A 20,719-nucleotide genomic window follows, 5' to 3' on the forward strand; every position below is an offset into this window, starting at 1 on the left:
TGGGGAAGTAGAGTGGGAGGTTACATAATATAGAGCTTCTACCAGTTCATCTGGCTTTTATTAATCAATTATGACATAAACGATGGGGAGAACAATTGACTGATGAGACTTCATCATTTAAAAAAAATTGAGGCAAAATTTATATAACAGAAAAGTAACCAATCACCATGTTAATTGTACAATTCAATGACATTTAGAACAGTTCATCCCGTTTTAAAAGAGCTTTAACTGAAATAAATATTTTGACAGAGAAGACTAGAGGACTGAAGTACCTGAGTCTCTACATACTCCCCATTACGGTGTACCCTAACTCTTTCTCTTCTAGTGGATGCTCCTTTCTGCTTGGTATGCTATCAATGCTGAATCAAGTTACCAATGACCTGTATTTCTTAAATTGAACTTGTTTTAGGTGTTAATATCTAACTTGGAATGCCTTCTTCTTTTTTTTTTTTTCTTTAGTGTTTCCTGTGATGGTAAATTCTATGTGGGCAGGTAACGTAACTACCGTGCTCACCTCTGCATCCCCTCGTACGGAGAGTTTTTCAAAAGCATATGTTAATGACGAGTTACCTAATTCTGGGATTTTTATTTCCAGTTATTCCTCATCGATTCCCTCATGCCATAGCAGTGGTCAGACTATTTGGTACACCCAGCAAAAACTCGGTTGCGATTGTCCCCGATGGGCCTAATCGAGCTGAACCTCAAATCCTGACCATTTTCAGCACCTACGAAGGCAGCTGCGTTGGGGGCGGACTTGCGGTGGCACTGTTGCGCTTTATCAGGATTTAGCAGTTTCACGTGGACGGAGGTTTGCTTTTATACCTATCAGTCAATCAAAGGGAAGGAAATGCGTCTGGAGGTCAGCAACAAGGCCAGCTTTCACAGTTTGAGCAGAGGTGTCCCGCAGGCTGGTGTGTGGTGAGCCCCAGAAGCCGCAGTGCCCACAGACTTCCCTCGTGGGAAGCCCGCCCAAACTCCATCCTTCGCCGGCAGCCACGCCCCACGGGGAAGGAGGGACTGAAAAGCATTTCCTTGAGGCTGGCACACCTTGCCCTACCCAAACCGGTCATGTTCTTTTTCTTTCTTTCTTCCTGGCTGGGCCAGTTCATCTGAAACCAGAGTGACCGGAGGAGGGACACGGTAGAGAATAGGGGTTGGGGGGTACAAGGGTGGGGGGTGGAGGAAGCAGTGATGCAGGTAGGGGTGGACTTTGGCATTCGGAAAGAAAAAGAGGGAGGAGGCCAGAGTGGGATGGTTGTGAGCGGCTGCATTGCATGTGAGCAAACAATAATCACCAGGTGAATGAATCTGTATTTCTTTGGGACAAGCATCTTGCGGGTTTTGCTTTCAATGTTTTTATGACAAGAGACTAAACTTGCCTTAGCGATTTTGGCAAAGAGCAGCAGCAGCCAGAAAGCCCAGTGATGAGGGGCCTCCGTGTATTCCTGGAGAGGGGGAGTCAGAAAGGGGAGGTAGAAAGAAGCAGGGCATGGGAATTACTTGTCACAGGACTATATAGCCACTCAAGTGTGGCCTTGGGCAAACCGCTCTCAGCTTCAGCTTTCTCATGTAAAGTAGGGTCATTGTGATGATTACTGTGAGATAATACCTCTGCAGTGTGATAGGCTGTTCCCTGTTGACTGAATTTCTGTTTTCTCTTCATCTTCCTTCTCTTTCTCTATCTCTTTCCTTTTTCATCACCAGTCCTTCAACCTCAGCCCCATTTTGTCTCCTTTCTTCCCCTTTAATTTCTTTGATTGTGGCCTCTTTCTGCTGCGAATCCTTTCCCCATCAGAGTTTCTCCTATATTTCAGCCCACGCTTCCTTCCCACTAAGTGAGAGCCATCAGGGGTTGTGCAAATAAAGGCTACAGTAACGTGTAGCACACCGACCCTGCAGCTGGAAACAGGGCTCTGTGCTGCCCCCCTCATTCACCCTCAGTACAGCAGGCTCTCCACTCACTGCCAGCGAGGGGCCATCCCAGTCTTTCAAAGAGACCTGACAAAGTATTTGCTTCAGTGAGCATCATATACTCTGTTGAGCCGCTTAAACAATGGAAATTTATCTCACAGTTATAGAGGCGAGAAGCCCTTGATCAAGGTTTTGTCAGGGTTGTGAGGGAAGGATCTGCCTCAGGCCTCTTTCATTAGTTTGTTGAGGACTATTTTTATGTTCAGCTGGTATGTGTCTATCTTCGTATTTCCCCCCCTTTTCAAGGACACCAGTCATATTAGATGAAGGCCCACCCTGATGAAGTAGTTATGATGACCTCCATTATCTCCCAATTAACAACGAGGTCCCATTCGGAGGTACTGGAAGCTAGGACTTCCAACATATGAATTTTGGGTCAGCACGTTTCAACCCATAACAATGCCTCGTTCTCTAATTATGCTCATGCTGAAAGTTAGTTGAACATCACATCGATTTGAGTTTTCTTCTGCAGAAACTTGGTTTTCCCACCTTTTGCAACTCTTCCCAACCAGCTGCTGCCAGTACGTGCTCCAAACTCCTACCGGGAGTTACATGATTCTGCAGCTCTGTTTTACTCTAACCCGAGGGAGCTATTTTCCTGTTCTTGCGTTAACAAATTACCACAAACGTGATGGCTTCCAACAATACCGATTTTGTCTTACATTTCCGGAGGTCAGAAGTCTGAGAGGGGTAGGCAGGTCTGTGTTCCTTCTGGAGGCTGGAGGGGAGAATCTGAAGCTGCCTGCATTCCTTGGTTCATGATTCCCTTCCTCCATCTTCAAGCCACATCAAGTCTTTCTCACATCCCTATGCTGACACCAACACTTCTGCCTTCTTCCGCATTTCAGGATCCTTGTGGTGACATTGGACTCAATGGGGAATCCAGGATAACCTTCCTATTTTAAGGCCAGTTCATGAATCCATCTGCAATCTGAATTTCCCGGTGCTAGTTTAACACTATTAAAAACTAATGGATTCACAGTTCTGAAGATTTGGACATCTTTGGGGGCCATTATCTGCCTGTCACACGGAGCTGTCAATGACTAGGTTTTCTTTGTTGGGTTTATTGTTCCGTTTTCACTCTGAGGAGTCACTATTTTGCTTGCTATATGTAGTAAAAAACTTTATATTCTTTTTATAGAGAAAAATAGCATCCGGCCTAATGGTAGAACTAAAAATGTTTCCCCACTGAGCAGAAACCTGGGTCCATGATCTTCCCATGTAACACTTCAAAATTACTCCCCAACCCCACTTGTACTTTTAGCAATACCTAATGAATTTGTATACGTTATTTTCTGATAAAATTTATTTTATTTTTTATTTATTTAATTTTTTGAGGACAACTAAGCAGTTTAAGCTGAAATATTGAGGAAGGAGGAAAAATCTAAAGATTAGAACAGTAAAATTCTTTTTTTCCTAACTTCTTTTTTTCTTTATTAAGGCATTACATATATGTCCTTATCCCCTCATTGCCCCCCCCCATCATGCCCTCATCCTCACCCCCTGTTGTCTGTGTCCATTGGTTATACTTATATGCAATGCATATAAGTCCTTTGGTTGATCTCTCCCCCTTACCCCCACCCTCCCCTACCTTCCCTCTGAGGTTTGAGCATCTGATTGATGTTTCTATGTCTCTGGATCTATTTTTGTTCATCAGTTTATGTTGTCCATTATAATCCACAAATGAGTGAGATCATGTGATATTTGTCTTTCTCTGACGGACTTATTTCACTTAGCATAATGCTCTCCAGCTCCATCTATGCTGTTGCAAATGGTTATTTTAGATCCAATGCTATTTTATAGGTGAATTTAGTGATTTATTTATTGAACAAGCATATGAATATTTTTAAAAAATATGTTTTTATTGATTTCAGAGAGGTAGGGAGAGGGAGAGAGAGGTAGAAACATCAATGACGAAAGAGAATCTTTGATTGGCTGTCTCCTGCACGCCCCCTACTGGGGATCGAGCCCTGACCAGGAATCCAACCAGGACCTCCTGGTTCATAGGTCGATGCTCAACCACTGAGGCACACAGGCCAGGTAAGCGTATGAATCTTGATATGTGCCTGACACTAGTCACCCTAGGTGCTAGGGGATATAGCAATGAGTAAAGAATACAGTGATGAAGAAAATAGCCTAAGTCCCTAAATTCTTTTTTTTTTTAAGTTCCTAAATTCTTGTTGTCATGAAGGTTTCATGCTTTTTCTTCTAACTCTGTCACTTCATTTTGTTTACCCTACCAACCTAGATTGAGTGGTTTAGTTTCCCAAAATGCCATGACTTTAGATGTGGCAATTGCTCTATGCCTACTTCTTGGCTCTGCTCATAAAGAACCTAAAGAAGCTGACTGGGCAAAAGGAAATTACTGTCTGGTTGGGAAGAAACAGATAATAAAAGACAAACTAATTAAGTGCAGATTAAATAGGCTGGGTATTCAATGATTACCCTAGCATATCATTTCTTGGGCAAAGTTCCTAACTGGGGAAAATGAAAGTTGAAGGGAATGAATGTACACAAAGAAAAAACAGCTAATTGCACAGACATCGGTGTAGAGTGAAAGAGTCCTGTCTTGAGTCCAAGGGCCCGCATTCTGTTTTAAGCTCTGACTCTTTCTATGAGCAAAGAACAAGGCACTTACCTCAGTGTTCTGAGTTTTGTTTTTTTAAAAACGTGTTTTTATTGATTTTAGAGAGGAAAAGAGGGAGGGAGGGAGGGAGGGAGGGAGGGAGGGAGGGAGGGGGAGAGAGAGAAACATCATCAATGAGAGAGTAGCGTTGATTATGCCCCTATTGGGAATGAGCCCACTACCTGGGCATGTTCCCTGACCAGGAATTTAACCAGTGACCTCTTGGTGCATGGCAATCCACTTGATGCTCAATCCACTAGTCACACCAGCTGGGCCTGAGTTAGTTTATTCTTATTATTTTCTTCTCTCAGAAAATGAAGGGTTGAGGTAGATTGGGAAATCTCAGGGGGTTCTTTCAGGCTTAAGAAAGACACAAAAAAATTCTTTTAATTTTTAACTTCTCATAATGTCTCTGAATTTCCTAAGCAGAATAGTCGTGAGGAGATAGGTTAGAGTTTAATCACTTCTGGATATGGGAAGGGAAAATGGGGTGGAGTGAAGGAGTTCCTGTCCATCCCTTGACTTGAGCTTTTCCTGAATTTACTCTTACCCTCTTAGCTCACTATCCATCTCCACTACTTTCCCTTCCTGTAACTCCAGCTGAATTGGGCAGTGCAGATTCCAGCTTTATTATGCTGTGAATACCACTCCCTAAGGCAGTGGTTCTCAACCTTCCTAATGCCACGACCGCTTTAATACAGTTCCTCATGTTGTGGTGATCCCCAACCATAAAATTATTTTTGTTGCTACTTCATAACTATAATTTTGCTACTGTTATGAATCATAATGTAAATATCTGATATGCAGGATATATTTTCATTGTTACAAATTGAACATAATTAAAGCATAGTGATTAATCACAAAAACAATATGTAATTATATATGTGTTTTCTGATGGTCTTAGGCGACCCCTGTGGAAGGGTCATTCAACCCCCCAAAGGGGTCGCGACCCACAGGTTGGCGACCCACAGGTTGAGAACCGCTGCCCTAAGGGTTAGTCTTCAGGCAACAGAATGATTTCCTGATGTTTCCACTTTCTGTAGCCCTCAGCTACATCTCAGCTTCTAAGCATTGTCTGCCTTTCAACTCAACCTGTTTTCTCATGTATAATAATAAGCCTTCTAGCCACTGCAGTAGCAAGGTATATGGACAGCCAATTGCTAACAATGCCATGGTCAAAGCAACTTGAAAATAATGATTGCTTTTTTTTTTTTAATCCTCATCCAAGGATATTTTTCCATTCATTTTTAGAATCAATTGGTTGCCTCCTGCACGAGCCCTGACCAGGACCTGGGCCAGAGAGAAGCTTGCAAATGAGGTACGTGCCCTTGACTGGAATCGAACCCGGGACCCTTCGGGTCAGCAGGTCGACGCTCTATCCACTGAGCTAAACCAGCTATGGTGTGATTGCATTTTTCAGTCTTTCTCTTTCATGCTTTTGTGGACTAAATTACTGGCAAGTATTATAAATGAAAAGGAAACCCATTTTAATGTTTCATTCTACAGCAGTTAACATGTTATAGCCTCAGCTACAGTAAACAGGCCCATCTTTATATATTTAACAGTGATTCTTGAAGTTGTCTGGTAACAAAATACATAGAAATATGGTGCTATTTTTAGAACACTGATCTAAATGAAAATTATCATATGTATACACTAGTAACTTTAGGCTGTGTGAGAATTCTACTAAGAACAAATTGTAGCAGATGCTAAAGGTTAAGGGGAAACATATGTGTTTCAAAAGGTACATTGTGGCCACAAGAAAATCTCAATAATACACATATAATACTCAGAATTTAAGCCAGGTAGCTTTCTGGAGAAAGCTTCAAAATTATTAGTTTTTGTCTTATAATCAGTTGTTGAATGATTTAACCAGATATACTATATTATTAGGTAAATGCAGGGTATTATGTTGAGTGACTCCAGGAGATATAATTTATGTTATATTCATATGCTAGCAACTGAATGACGAAAAATATTTGCCCAAGATGATAATTTGGAGTTCAGAGAAGATGATCCTACGCACCTTTTTTTTCTGATAATAATCAGCTATGAGAACCAAATGTATGTTGAAGCCATGCCTAGAGAAGTGTGTGTCATTAGAATCAACTTCTTCAGAGTCCCTTTTAAGGCAGCTGGGCCTGGCGGGGCCCAGACAGGAAAGCTCCTGTTGATCCTTGTCTCAGTGCTCACTGATGCCCCTTCCACCGGGCTCCAAATTAGTGCTGCCTCTGGCCAGTTAGAGGGAAGGACTTGCTTATCTGAATCGTGGAAGTCACAGGCTTGACTTATTTCAAGGAAGGAGAGGGATGGCGGTGGGGGGATGAAGGGAATGCTGACAGTCTATCTGGCCTATCTGGTTTTCCTTCAGATTTATAAGCAGATGCAGCAAATCTAGTCAGTTTGATCTGAACCTGCCCTGCCTCTTACATCTGTGATTTTTCCGTCTATCTCACTGACAGACCCCTTTAGTGTTCTTTGGGGATGATATCTGACTATGAGTCAAAATGAGTTCTGATGGAGGAAGAAGAATGAAGCAGAGTAGTCACTCGAATATTCTTAAAGCCCTGCAATGCCACCAGTGAATATACAACTGGAATGTATACTAGTAGTCTCTGGTCTTCAACCCTGGAGGTATGTGGGGAAGATTTCCAGAGGCTAGTCCAGACGCATTTACAGCCCAAAGGCCCGGCAGGCAGAAGAAGCTATGAAAATCTATGCACATGAGAAATTTCAAGAGCTGGGGTCTTCCTCCTTATCCTCACACCCACAAAACGTAACTGAATAAAAAGAAATCAAATATCCAGTCAAATATCCTGAGTGATGGAAAATGATAGTGAAAGAGCATAAGATGGCCATTCAAGACACACAATACTAGTCTCAGCTTAGGTGCTAATTAGCTGTTGGAAGACACCTAAATTCTGTGGCCGTTGTCTCAGTAGGTTATGGAGGTTAGGTATTTTGGTTGCTTTCAAAGGGCTCTCTGGTTGTGCACATTCAGAATTCTATGGAATCTGTGGAACACGCATTGCATTCCATAGTGTGCCTGCCAGGCAGAATAAGAAATGGAGCCAGGGTTGCTGTTTTTATTGTTTCTTTAGCAGGGAGATATGACTACAGTGGCACAGAAGATATAGCTACTTCATATAGAGTGTGGGGAAAAAAATTGATTTTTTTTCTGGAAGGCCATTAACTTTATTGATCTAAAAAACTTTATATGGACAGTGACTGTTTTGCCAAAAGAGAAGCCAAATGTCATTAAACAGACCAGAGGTGAGAGTGGGGGTGAGGGAAGGGGCCAGAAATCCATTCAGAAAAGCTGTTTATTGGCCTGAACCTGGCAGGGGAAAGAGAAAGGGAGATGCATGCAAGAGTGAGAATTCCAAAAAAGTTGAAATGGTGAGGGGAGAGAACTCCCCCCAAAGACCCAGAGGACACTGGTGGTGAGTAGACAGCAATCATTTCCTTTGTAGAGGACAAGGGAGTAGCCCCCACTCAGCTGCAAACTCTGAGGACTCAAGGCTGGCGTTAGGGATGGGGGTTCCCCAGGGAGCATCACAAGAAGGCGTCACACCTCTCTCAAAGGCACCCAAAGCAGTCCTGGGATTGCTTGGCATTGGGGCCACATGTGTTCTTTAGCCATTCCTGGAAGAGTTCTTTGTCTTTCTTCAGCACCAGAAACTGGCCAAGGACCACATAAGCCTTGTCAAAGCCCCTTTCCTCCAGCTTCTTGCCCAGGACGTCACCAATCCCGGCCAGGCTCCCCACTGGCTTTCCCCCCATGGGCTCTGCCACGAAGTCTCCGTGCTTTTGGGAGGTTGTCATCTTGATCAGGATTAATCGGCAGTTCCAGCTCCCATAATGGCCCCTTCAAACAATGGCTTTTTGACACTAAGTTGAACTTGCTGTCTTTGCATGCCTTCTTGGAGCCCAAGCAGTTTCCATAATGCCAAGTGTCCTCAATTTCACTCCCTCTCTTTCATGTCCTCACCCATGTTCTACTCTTAAGATGAATGGATTCATAATCAGGAGGTCCCACATCTGATTAGATCTCTGATTTATTTTCCTGACCCAAGGCCCAGTCACCTTTTCACTTAGATCTTAGTTTCACATGCAATATGAGGTTGTTAAAGCAGTCATCAATTATTCTGAAGTGGCTTTCTATTATAAATTTGAAGATACCAGTAGCTTTGAAGGCTAATTCAATTTTTGTGGGATTAAGAAAAAAAGAAATGTAAATGAACCAAATGTGATTTTATTTTATTTTTTCAAAAGTGATTTCATAATGATCTGTAAATCACCTCCTCTTCACCATCACCACTTTTATCTTTCTAAGTCTACTCTTCATGGGCTGATATTAAAATTGATTATTTTTGATTCACTGAGTTAACATTGATTGAGAAACAGAGATACACTGACTTAAAAATGAAAGTATGAGCTTAGGTTATCTACAAACTGATTAGCAATAAAGATTTGATAATATCAGCAAGGCCACAGGTTGTGAGTTCATAGATATTCAGATCATGTGTGAGATAAATCACTCACAAAAAGAAGTTCAGTGAACCCTGGATAGATCTGTCTGTGCCAGCTGGAAATCCCCATATCTTCATATCTGAGTTACGGGGTTCAAAAATGATATTGGGGACTGCACCTTTATGGCTTTTATTTAAACCTCAATCAAACATATTTTGGGTACCCAGAGAGCAGTGTTCTCTGAAGGTTAGATATGTAGAAGCATTTATGTTGATAGGAATTTAGAGATGTGATAATTTGGATATTCTCTCTAGTTCCACCATTTCATGGCAACCTGAGATATGTAGACCAACTCAAGGCTATCAAAGTAAATAAACTAGGTCTGACAGTCAGAGCTACAAAATGTAGGGCTCTGTGTACTTAATCGGATATGAGAAGATCAGTGGTGGCCTTATATTATGCCGTGGTGCTAGATAAAGATGGCATGTCTGGCCAGTAATTAGGAAGCATGTGCTGCCCAATCTGATCTAGAACTGATTTTCTTGGAGACAGGACAGTCCTTGGTATCACCAAATTGCACACAAATTCTTGTTTAATCTTTAGAGGACATGGAACTGTAAATGTTATCATCAACAACAAATGAGACTTGTACACTTGAAACTGCAAACTATCATGGAAAAAAATTAAAGAAAATCTAAATAACTGGAAAGGCAATCTGTGTTCTTATGTAGAAAGACAATATTTGTAAGATGGCAGTACTCCCAGAATTTATATATATATATAACTGCCAAAATTCCAGATGGATTTTTTTTTTCTGGGAAAGGTCAAGCTGATTATAACATTCACATAGGGAACAAAAGGGACTTAGGCTATCTAAAACAGTCTTCAAAAAGAGAACAAAGTTGGAAGACTTATACTGAACGATTTTAAAACTTACTGCAAGCTCAGTAATTAAGGCTGTGCTCTTGGCATAAGGATACACATATGGACCAACAGAATAGAATTGAGAGTCCTGAAATAAACCCATACGCCTATGGCTGTTTGATTTTTGACAGGGTGCCAAAATAATTCATTAGGGGAAGAAGTGTCTTTTGACAAACTGTGCTAAAACAACTGGATATCCACATGCAAAAGAATGATGGTGAATCCCTGCCTCACACCATATGCAGAAATTAAGTCAAAATTGATCAAAGACCTACATCTATAAGTTTCTTAAGAAAACATAGGTATAAATCTTCATGATTTAAGTTAAGCAAGTTTCTTAGCTATGACACCAAAAGCACAAGCAACCCCCCAAAAACAGATAAATTGGACTTTATCAAAATTAGAAATTATTGTGCTTCAAAGGACACTATCAAAAGTAAACAAACAAACCCAAAACACACAAACAGACAAAATGGGAGAAAATATTGCAAATCATATATCACATAATGGTTTAGTATTCAGAATATATAAAGAACACTTACAGCTCAACAATAATAGACAAATAGCCCAATTTAATAATGGGCAAAGGATTTGAATAGACATTTCTCCAAAGTATATATATAAATGGCCAATGAGTACATTAAAGGATGCTCAGTATTATTAATCATCAGGGAAATGCAAATCAAAACCACAGTGAGATACCCATTTCACATCAGTTAGGGTGGCTATTATAAAAAAGAAGTTTTAAATAGGACAAAAAGGCAACCTGTGATGTCCATCTTTAAAATATATATCTATATATCTATATATCTATGTGTCTATATGTCTATATATCTACATATCTATATACCTATATATCTATAGCTATATATCTATATCTAACTATCTATTATATATATATATATATATATATATATATATATAGAGAGAGAGAGAGAGAGAGAGAGAGAGAGGCTTTAGAGAAGAAGGGAGAGGGGGAGAGAGAGATAGAAACATCAATGATGAGAGAGAATTATTGATGGATTGCCTCCTGCACTCCCCACACTGGAAATCAAGCCCACAACCTATGTATATGCCCTGACTGGGAATTGAACTGTGGCCTCCTGGTTCATAGGTTGACACTTTACCACTGAGCCTTGCTGGCCAAGTGTGATGTCCATCTTTATTTCCGTCTAACATTGGAGCCCCTGTTTCTTTGACCTTCTGACTTTAGGACTTAAATAGTCACCCCTGGTTCTCAGACCTTCAACCTCGGACTGAATTATGCCACCTGTTTTCTTGGTTTGGCAGATAATGGGACATCTTGGCCTCCAGAAACTTATGAGCCAATCCCTATGTATATCCTATTGGTTGGGTTTCTCTAGAGAACCCTTACTAACACAATAGATGAATCTTGAAAACAGGTGAATGTGAAAGAAGATATAAAAGGCCACAAATTATGTGATTCAATTTATATGAAATGTCCAAAATAGGCAAATCCATAAAGACAGAAAATAAAGTAGTGATTGCCAGAGGTTGGGCATTGGGGAGTGATTGCTATTGGTACTAGTTTCTTTTTGGGGCTGAAGAAAATATTCTAAAATTAGATAGGAGTGATGGTTAAAAAACTTTGTGAATATACTACAAATCACCAAATTGTACATTTTAAAAGGGTGAATTAAAGATAATTCTAATTAAAAAGAAAAGTTTATGAGAATCTACCTGGGAAGCAGATTTTAAAGCTACAGGACCTGGTTGAAGATCCGAATCCCTGTTTACTAGCTCTAGGATCTGGAGCAAGTTACTTCTCTGTGACCCAGTTTCTTATATGTGAAGTGCTTAGAACAGTGCCTAACACATGGTGAGTGTTATATAAATGGTTGTCACTTTAACTATATGCCATAAAATGTGCTAAACCATAGTGGAAAGCAAAATCCAGTATCAAGGAAGCAGGGCTGGGCATAAATGTCAGTTAAGGAGGAGCAGAGCAAGGGTGGAGCTTAACACTCCATTTGATTTATTGCCTGAACTCTGCCCCATCTGACGCATGGAATAACAGTTGCAGTTTCTTTTATGTATTTAAAATTTCGTGGAGGTGGAGGAAGACAAATCAGGGATTAGTTTATAGGATAGTTAATAAGACTATGTTCTCTCTTGAGTGTGGTTATTTCAATAGTGTATTAACTCAGATGCATAGAAACAATGGACAAAGCTTGCTTAAGGCAAAGATAAACTTTTTTACTAAAGAAGTTATGTGCCTGGGCATGCATGACTACCTACCATTACTTGACTAGTTAGGGATTATGATCAGATTACCCTGTGAGGTTACTTTCCATAGAACTGCCCCACCCCCAACCACCACTTTTTTTCATTCAGTTCCATTTTTTTTTTTGGTCATAAATCAACCTAAAGGATGCATTTAAATTCAAAAACTCTGAAGTAATTTATTGAAAAAAGAACAGGGTAGTTGAAAATTTAAGATTTGAAAGAAGCAGATACTTTACAGAGGCAAATGAGAAAATTACAGTAGAAGCCCAGGTAAGATTTACTATAAGGATGCATTAATCTTAGATCTCAGGAAATAACTATCTTATTCCTATGTGATATGCAGACATATGAGTATCTTAATTATGGTATTATGTCATCATATTTATGCTGCATAGTATGAAGTTCTTATCCAAAAAAAAGGAGAGGTCATTTGAAGATGTCATAATTAGAAAAGGGATAATAATAATTATTACAGGAATATTTTTATTCCTATACTTATAGAAATAATTACTATGCACTAGCTATTGTTCTAAGTATCATTTACTTTTTACACCAACTCTTCATGAGATAATATTGTAAACCCAGTTGAACGGATGAGAAAACTGAGGTTTAGGAGAGCTGAATTTGCTCAAGAGTACACAGCTAATTAGTAGTAGAGATGGGTTTACTGGATTTCAGAAATGGACTGGGCTATGCTTCTGAAACTGGTAATAAAAATGAAAGTGAACTGGGTCCTACAAATATGCCCTTTGGCCTTTATTGTGGAAGATGTACTAGTAAAAAGACCGTAAGGAAAGAAGTGCCTGAAAACAGCATCTTATGCATACACTAGTAAGCTCAGGAGCAGAGAAGTAGGGATTAAGGCAGATGGCTGAGGGTGGCAGCTGTTGGGCTGCAGTGTGGTTAATAAAAGTGTAACATGCAAATTTACCAAACGGCCAAACAGCAGAATGACCTTCCAGATGACCTTATGGACGAAGCTGAGGCTGCGAGGGCCTACCCTTACACAAATTTGGTGCATTGGCCTCTAGTATGAAGATAAGAAGTCAGTTATAGTAGAATTGCAATTTTCTACTTAAGAAAATACCTGCTTACACACCTCACACACCCACATCCACATCCATGCACATTCACACTGGCTCTGAACTTTTAGCTCATTGAATTTGTTTTCCAACTATTCTCTCAATATTTAGCTAGTCCTTTGGCACTTTCATTGCATTACACCAATATTAAGAGGCAAGAGATTTTACCCACATTTATGCCAATGCTTTGCTGGAAAGCCACATCCCCCCGGAGACCATTGTGGTGGGGCAGTCATAGTTAAAGTTAGAGAACCTCCAGTACAACATAATATTCAGAAACACTAAGGTGAAACCTTTGGTCTGAAAAGTAATTATGGTACACTAATGAATTCTTTCTAGAATAGAGATATGTAACTGTTAGCACTGAAAAATACACTTACTTTCTCATTAATTCTCAATAGAATCCTTTCAGGTAAGTGAGCATAATTATCTTAGTTGTAAAAATTAGGAAACTAAGGCTTTACAAGATTAAGATACATCCATCCCACATCTCTGACACTGGTCCCTATGTTTTCTCTACCACAGTTTCCTGGAGGTGATACACTAACTTTGTTCCTGGAAGTTCCAACTTGGCTCTTTCCCAGGTAGGAAGGATAATGCCTTTATCAAGCAACAGGAAGAACTTAACTCCAGGTCTTCACCTTGACTTTAGGACAACAGAGCCTTCTAAGAAGCCACAAATCTTGATTTAGTGCTTCTCCCTCATCTTTAATTCTGATCACTAGGTCTTTGGGAAGATTCCCTCCCCGACCTTCTGTGTTTTCTGTCACCCTCAGCCAATTTTCTTCTTTGATGTCTCTACTTTCAAACACTGAGTTGGAGCCCTTGGTCTGAAAAGTAATTAGGGTACACAAATGAATCTTGCTAGAACAGAAACATGTTCCTGTTCTGCCTTCCAGCCTTTCTACCTTCCCATTTCATTATTATGAAATAATTAAGACTTAATTCAACCATTCCTGACTGGTACAGCTATATGACTGCCTCTCAGTATAGGGAGATAGGTGAAGAAGGGAGGGAGGATGGGAGAGACTGGTGCATATTGATTGTAATGGGCCTGGCACTGTGTTAGGTACTTTACATGAATTATCCTATATAACTTTTGTAGATTAAAAAAAGGGGGGTGTTCTATGCAAAGCAACCTTACAGGGTGATTTGATCATAAATTCCTGACTGAGCAGGTCATGAGGAGTAATTATGCCCCAGGTAAAACTTTTTAGTAAAAGGTTTATCTTTGCCTCAATCAAGCCCTCTCCATTGTTTTTGTGGATCTAGGTTAACACACTTTTGAAATAACCTCCCGCAGGAGAGCCCATAATCTTAACTATTTTGTAATCCAACCCCTGCTTTGCTTTCTCCCTTCTCCTTCATTTCAAATGCATAAAAGAAACGGCAAAACTGTTATTTCCTGGAGCGTGTTAGACCTTGCTCCCTGGCATGGGACCCATATAAGCTCATAACAGTTCTCTATAGGTTTGGACTTTTTTTACGTCAACACCTTTAACAGTCTTGGATGGTGGATTTTTTGTTGTTGTTAATCCTCACATGAGGATCTTTTTATCATTGCCTTTCAGAGAGAGTGGAAGGGAGAGAGGGGGAGAGAAACAGAAATGTGAGAGACACATTGACTGGTTGCCTCCCACAGGCGCCCCAACTAAAGGCGGGAAGCAAACCCATAGCAAAGGTACGTGCCCTTAACCAGGAGTCAAACCTGCGACCCTTTGAGCAACACTCTAACCACTAAGCTACACTTGCCAGGGCTTGAATGGTAGATATTCTTGTCTCCACTTTACAGAGGCTCAGACAGTTAGAATACCTCGTACACAGTCATGATGGCTGGTAGAACTCAGCTTTCAAATAGAAGCCCAACTCCAGAGCTCCTTCTCTTACCACTACCCCTACAGTGGTTCTCAACCTTCTGGCCCTTTAATTACAGTTTCTCATGTTGTGACCCAACCATAAAATTATTTTCGTTGCTACTTCATAACTGTAATGTTGCTACTGTTATGAATCGTAATGTCAATATCTGATAGGCAGGATGGTCTTAGGCGACCCCTGTGAAAGGGTCGTTCGACCATCAAAGGGGTCGTGACCCACAGGTTGGGAACCGCTGCAAATTATAGGCAGAGTAGGAATAGGAACAAAAACTTGTGAGATTCTGGGGCTGCCATGACATGGATAGGAAGATGAGGAATTTGAGAGCAGCAAGGTGGAATAACTGGTTGAGGGGCCTTGTTGGTTGGCCAGCCCTGTTCGGTGTGATTCACTTCCTGCTGCCCTCTGATGCTTCCTCACTGCCCGCAGGAGTGCCCTGGTCGTTAAACTAGGAAGGGAAGGAATGGCGAGGTCAGGCCTCCAGACATTCAATGAATTACTTACCAAACCAGAACTAGAACTCTGAACCTCCGACTCGGTTATCTTAGCACCAGGTCAGCTCCCAGAGGCACCCAGCTCTGAAGCAAGCACACCCACTCCCGAGAGGGCATCAGCTGTTTGTTCCTGGCTGTGCAGAATGAGCTGGTTAAGTGTTCCCAGAAGTGTCTTTTTTTTTATCTTACCAGGTATTTGTTTTTGTTTACCTGGGATTACATTTCATGTTTGGAATCTTTACAGTGACACACCCTGTTTGACACCAGACTGAGTTAAACAGCAGCTGAGTGGATTTCCTCATTGTGAAATCCCCTGGCCATTTGTGCCTCTGCCTGCCTGGGTCTGGGATGCATTTATCAGAGAATGAGAAACTGTGTGCACGCACTGTGGGACACGTGCCTGTGAGTGTGTGTAAGTGTGAGTGTGAGTGTGTGTGTGTGAGTGTGTGTGTGTGTGTGTGTGTGTGTTCCTGAAATCATTTGCAGGCTGTCTTCCCTCCTCCTCAGCTGGGGCCTCCTCTCTGCCAGAGGGCAGTGTGCTAGAACAGGCTGGAGTAGAGGCCAGAAAACAGAATTGGTCTCCTTACTTAAGAGGGGAAACACCAAAAGATTTCGAATGTACCAGAAATCCTCCTTTTAGGAGGAAAAGCCGAGCGGGATGCGTTGCAAAGAGGGAGGCTGATCCCTGAAAATACAATGTGACCGACAACGGTAGGAACAAGGTGTCTGAAAGAAACCAGGAGAGCAGCACATGCAGGTGTCTTCTGGAGAGTTATTCAGGTAGGAGGAAGGAGACACAGATGGGTCAGGGGCAAATCTTTGTTTAGAGGGGGGTGCTCTTTGTGTGTTCTTGACTTTTCCCTCTTTTTAAAAAAAATATTTTTATTAATTTCAGAGAGGGAGGGAGAGGGAGAGGGAGAAATAGAAAAATCAATGATGAGAGAGAATCATTATCAGCTGCCTCCTGATCATGCCCCACACTGGAGGATCGAGCTGCAACCCGGGCATGTGCCCTGACTGGGAGTCAAACCATGACCTCTTGGTTCATAGGACGATACTCAACCACTGAACCACACCTGTCGGGCTTCCCTCTTCTTTCTTTAAATTTATTTTTATTGTTGAGAGTATTACAGGTGTCCCCCTTTTCCTCCCCTTTGCTCCCCTCCACCTGGCTCCTACCTCACCCCAGGCCTTCACCTCACTATTGTACGTGCCCATGGGCTATGCATACGTGTATATAGGTTCTTTGGTTAATCTCTTCCTGTTGCCTCTCCCACCTTCCCTCTGAGATCTGTCAGTTCCATGTTTCTATGTCTCTGGATCTATTTTGTTTGTCAGTTTATTTTATTCTTTAGATTCCACATATAAGTGAGATCAAGTGATAGTTGTCTTTCTCTGACTGGCTTATTTCGCTTAGAATAATACTCTCCAGGTCCATCCATGAGGTCTCAAGGAGATCCTTCATTTTTGCAGCTGCATAGTATTCCACAGTATAAATGTACCACAGCTTTTTTATCCACTCATCTACTGAAGAGTACTTGGGCTCTTTCCAGATCTTAGATATTGTAAATAATGCTGCTATGAACATATGGGTGCATATATTCTTTCTGATTGGTATTTGGGATTCTTAAGATATATTCACAGAAGTGGAATCACTGGCTCAAAAGGCAGTTCCATTTTTAATTTTTTTTAGAAACTCCATACTGTTCTCCCCACCCCCCACTGTGGCTGCACCAGTCTGCATTCCCAACAGCAGTACATTAGGGTTTCCTTTTCTTCATATCCTCTCCAGCCCTTGTTATGTGTTGGTTTATTGACGGTAGTCATTCTGGCAGGTGCTGAGCATTTTTTTCATATGTCTATTGTCTATCTATATGTCATCTTTGGAGAAGTGTCCATTTTTTAAAAATTGGATTGTTTGTCTTCTTCTTGTTGAGTTGTACGAGTTCTTTATATTTTTTTAAATTAACCCTTATTAGGTGTATCATTGACAAATATGTTTTCCCACACCTGGATTCCCTTCGCATTTTAAGGATGGTTTCTTTTGCTGTGGAGAAGCTTTTTGACTTTTTCTTCTTCTGGACATCCCTTATTCTGGGCTGGGGAAATTGCTATAGATTAGTAATCCTAGGAATAGAAAATAATCAGAGGGCAAATGTCTAATTTAAGATATATTATTTCTGAGTCAGAGAAAGACAAATCCCATCTGATTTCCTTATATGCAGAATCTAAGAAAACAAAATAAAAGAACATAATACCTGGCATATATATATATATTGTAGTTGTTCAGTATATGTTTGTTGGATCTGAAAAAAGGAAGGCCAGCTGACCTTCAGAATGTTGGAGATAATTCTGGAATCCTCTAGATCTGAGCAGTTCTCTATTTTCCCCCCAATTTAATATGTTCATTCCACTAGAGTTTTTCGCTTGTTGTTTCTTTTGCTAGATAGCTCACGGGTAGGGATGAAAAGGGGAGGAAAAGAGAAGACGGAGTGACTGAGCTAGAAGGCAGACTCTTAGTCTGGGGGCTGCTATCTCCATATATTTTACCTCCCCTCACTTTAGGTCTTTGTGTCCTTTGCCCCATAGCCCATAGCTATTAACACTCTGGTGTGGGGTGAATTTCCCGCCAAAATATAAGATGGCGCGGGCAATTATTTAGGTTTCCCGCGCAAAATCAGGGATTTTTATGATACCTATTACCCCAATGGGTATGAAACGGTTCGCATACGCAGGTAGGTATCTTTGTGAACGGCAAACAAACAAATATTTGGTAATACGCAGTTACAATCGGCCCGAGTTTACACGTTTCCCGCACTCCACCGCAAATCTATATGAACCGAGTTAAGACGGCTCCCGCGGAGTACGCGCAATTCACGCGAGCCGACTTAACTCGTTTCCCCCACTCCAAGTGTTAATAACTACCTTAACCCAGGGTGGCATCCATCCAGAAAGGTCAGCCACTTATCTAGGTAAAAAGATATGGCTGGCAGATCTACTTGTGTGGATATGCAGGCAGTAAGGTTGAGGGTGAGGTCAGCATAACAGATTTAATCACACATTATGGGGAGGCGACCCGATGTTATACAGTGGTCAGTCAAGGGATTTCTCACAACACATAGGCAGATAGTGTACAGGAGAATGGATCATTTTTTAAAGTTTTATCTGTAGGTATATTTTGGTAAGAAGAATTTCTTCTGGACACTCATGAGTAAACTGTTGATTATGTCTGGGAGACTGGATGTGCTAACTGAGGAGAAATGTCACTATGAGAATTGTGTTATAGTTGCAGATAAAAAACGCTCTGTGTATGTAAAACAAGATAGAGATGCATTGTAGCATTGTGCTGGCATTGTGAGCAGGTGTAAGAGTTTGGAGAGTTAATATTACTATTTAGCTCAATTCTAGTTATAATTATTAACTTCTATGGTCTCCAGACTATATGTTTGCAAAGATTTGGGGTGAATTTCACTTCCCATTTTACTCTTATTCTCTTCTTATTAAATTTATCTTAGTAAATTTTGAGTTAGCCAGGGTTAAGAAAAAAAGCAAGTAAATGGCAGAGCAAGGTTCCATATTCTTAAAAAATATATATTTTTTGATTTTTTTACATAGAGGAAGGGAGAGGGATAGAGAGTTAGAAACATGGATCAGCTGCCTCCTGCACACTCCTTATTGGGTATGTGCCTGCAACCAAGGTACATGCCCTTGGCCGGAATTGAACCTGGGACCCTTGAGTCCACAGGCTGATGCTCTATCTACTGAGCCAAATTAGTTAGGGTGCAAGGTTTCATATTCCAGTCATTTAACTACAAACCCAATACTCCCTAAACTACTACACACACGTCCTTGTCACTCAGATGGACAAGATCAGTAGTGTCAGAAAGAATTTGTGTCAGAATCCAAAAGAACCATGGAAACCATAATGTTGAAACCAAACTTCATCAATGAAAATGCCATAAATTGGAAAGAACAGATGAGTCAAGTCTGCCTGCAAGTCATAGGGGGGCAGATGATGTCTGCATGTCTGCCTTCAAAATGTATTCTGAAGATAAGGGTGGAATCAGAAATTTTCCCCAGTACTCACTAGATTATGGAATCTCACATCATTTTCTTCACTCACTTCCCTGGTTCTGATGCCAATTCTATTTCTAACTTCTGCTTTTTGAAGGGAAAAGCCTCGTTTCTAGGACTAGCAATGTTTTGCTGTGAGCCTGAAGGGTGGGAAGGGGCCAGAACACCTGGAGGATGAAGCATTGGCCTAAGAATCAGGGTCTCCATGCTGGATCACACAGTGGCCCAGGCTCAACCTTCCCAAGGAAGCAAACTTGTGAGACGAAGAATGAATGGAAGAGCACTCAGAAGAGGTGACCTTCTTTAAATCCAGAGAATCAGACTTGTGTAGATAACTTGCTTTATGCCTGGTGATATCTCCTATTTGCATGAGGCAAAAAGGGAGGTGATGCCGAAACCGGTTTGGCTCAGTGGATAGAGCGTCGGCCTGCGGACTGAGGGGTCCCGGGTTCGATTCCGGTCAAGGGCATGTACCTGGGTTGCGGGCACATCCCCAGTGGGAGATGTGCAGGAGGCAGCTGATTGATGTTTCTCTCCCATCGATGTTTCTAACTATCTATCTCTCTCCCTTCCTCTCTGTAAAAAGTCAATAAAATATATTTAAAAAAAAAAAAAAAAAGGGAGGTGATTACCCAGAGTGATTGTTCTAATCTCCACCCTCCCCTATTTTCCCAGGGACCCCAGCCCTGAAATGCGCTTTGAACAGGTTGGAAAACAAGCTCTCCCATGGTGGTTGGAATCCTGACGCTGTTCAAAGAGATCTTTTGACACTAAGACTGAGCGTCATCATCTTTTCTTGCTTCTTATTGTTAGCTGTCTGCAGGCTTTCCTGAAGCAAAGGTGATATACAGGACAGATGAGGAAGACTAATTTGTATCTTGGTTCCTCCTGAAAAGTTGGGTCTGTAAAGGAGCAGAGTGATTGCAAGACACGCAGGCCCCATAACATAAAAGTGC

General features: G+C 41.2%; 1 protein-coding gene and 1 pseudogene across 4 annotated transcripts in view; one reads left to right on the forward strand and one right to left on the reverse strand.

The window, feature by feature from the left end:
• Positions 1 to 1,066: 1,066 nt before the first annotated feature.
• STYK1 (serine/threonine/tyrosine kinase 1) overlaps positions 1,067 to 20,719 on the forward strand; it is a 41,047-nt gene continuing 21,394 nt past the window's right edge. For 2 of the 4 annotated variants that reach the window (XM_070410689.1, XM_070410690.1), the window contains exons 1-3: positions 1,080 to 1,140; positions 5,849 to 5,915; positions 13,849 to 13,907. The gene's annotated coding sequence lies outside the window, so the exon portion shown is untranslated. Of the gene's footprint in view, positions 1,141 to 5,848; positions 5,916 to 13,848; positions 13,908 to 16,263; positions 16,470 to 20,719 lie in introns of those variants that run through there. The other 2 variants (XM_070410692.1, XM_070410691.1) reach the window with 2 other exon arrangements.
• Positions 8,177 to 8,453, reverse strand: LOC139005660 (barrier-to-autointegration factor pseudogene; annotated as a pseudogene).

Source organism: Myotis yumanensis, unplaced genomic scaffold, assembly GCF_028538775.1.
Source record: "Myotis yumanensis isolate MYYU_CA2020_CCGP unplaced genomic scaffold, mMyoYum1.0.hap1 SCAF_3, whole genome shotgun sequence".
In the NCBI taxonomy this organism is placed as follows: domain Eukaryota; kingdom Metazoa; phylum Chordata; class Mammalia; order Chiroptera; family Vespertilionidae; genus Myotis; species Myotis yumanensis.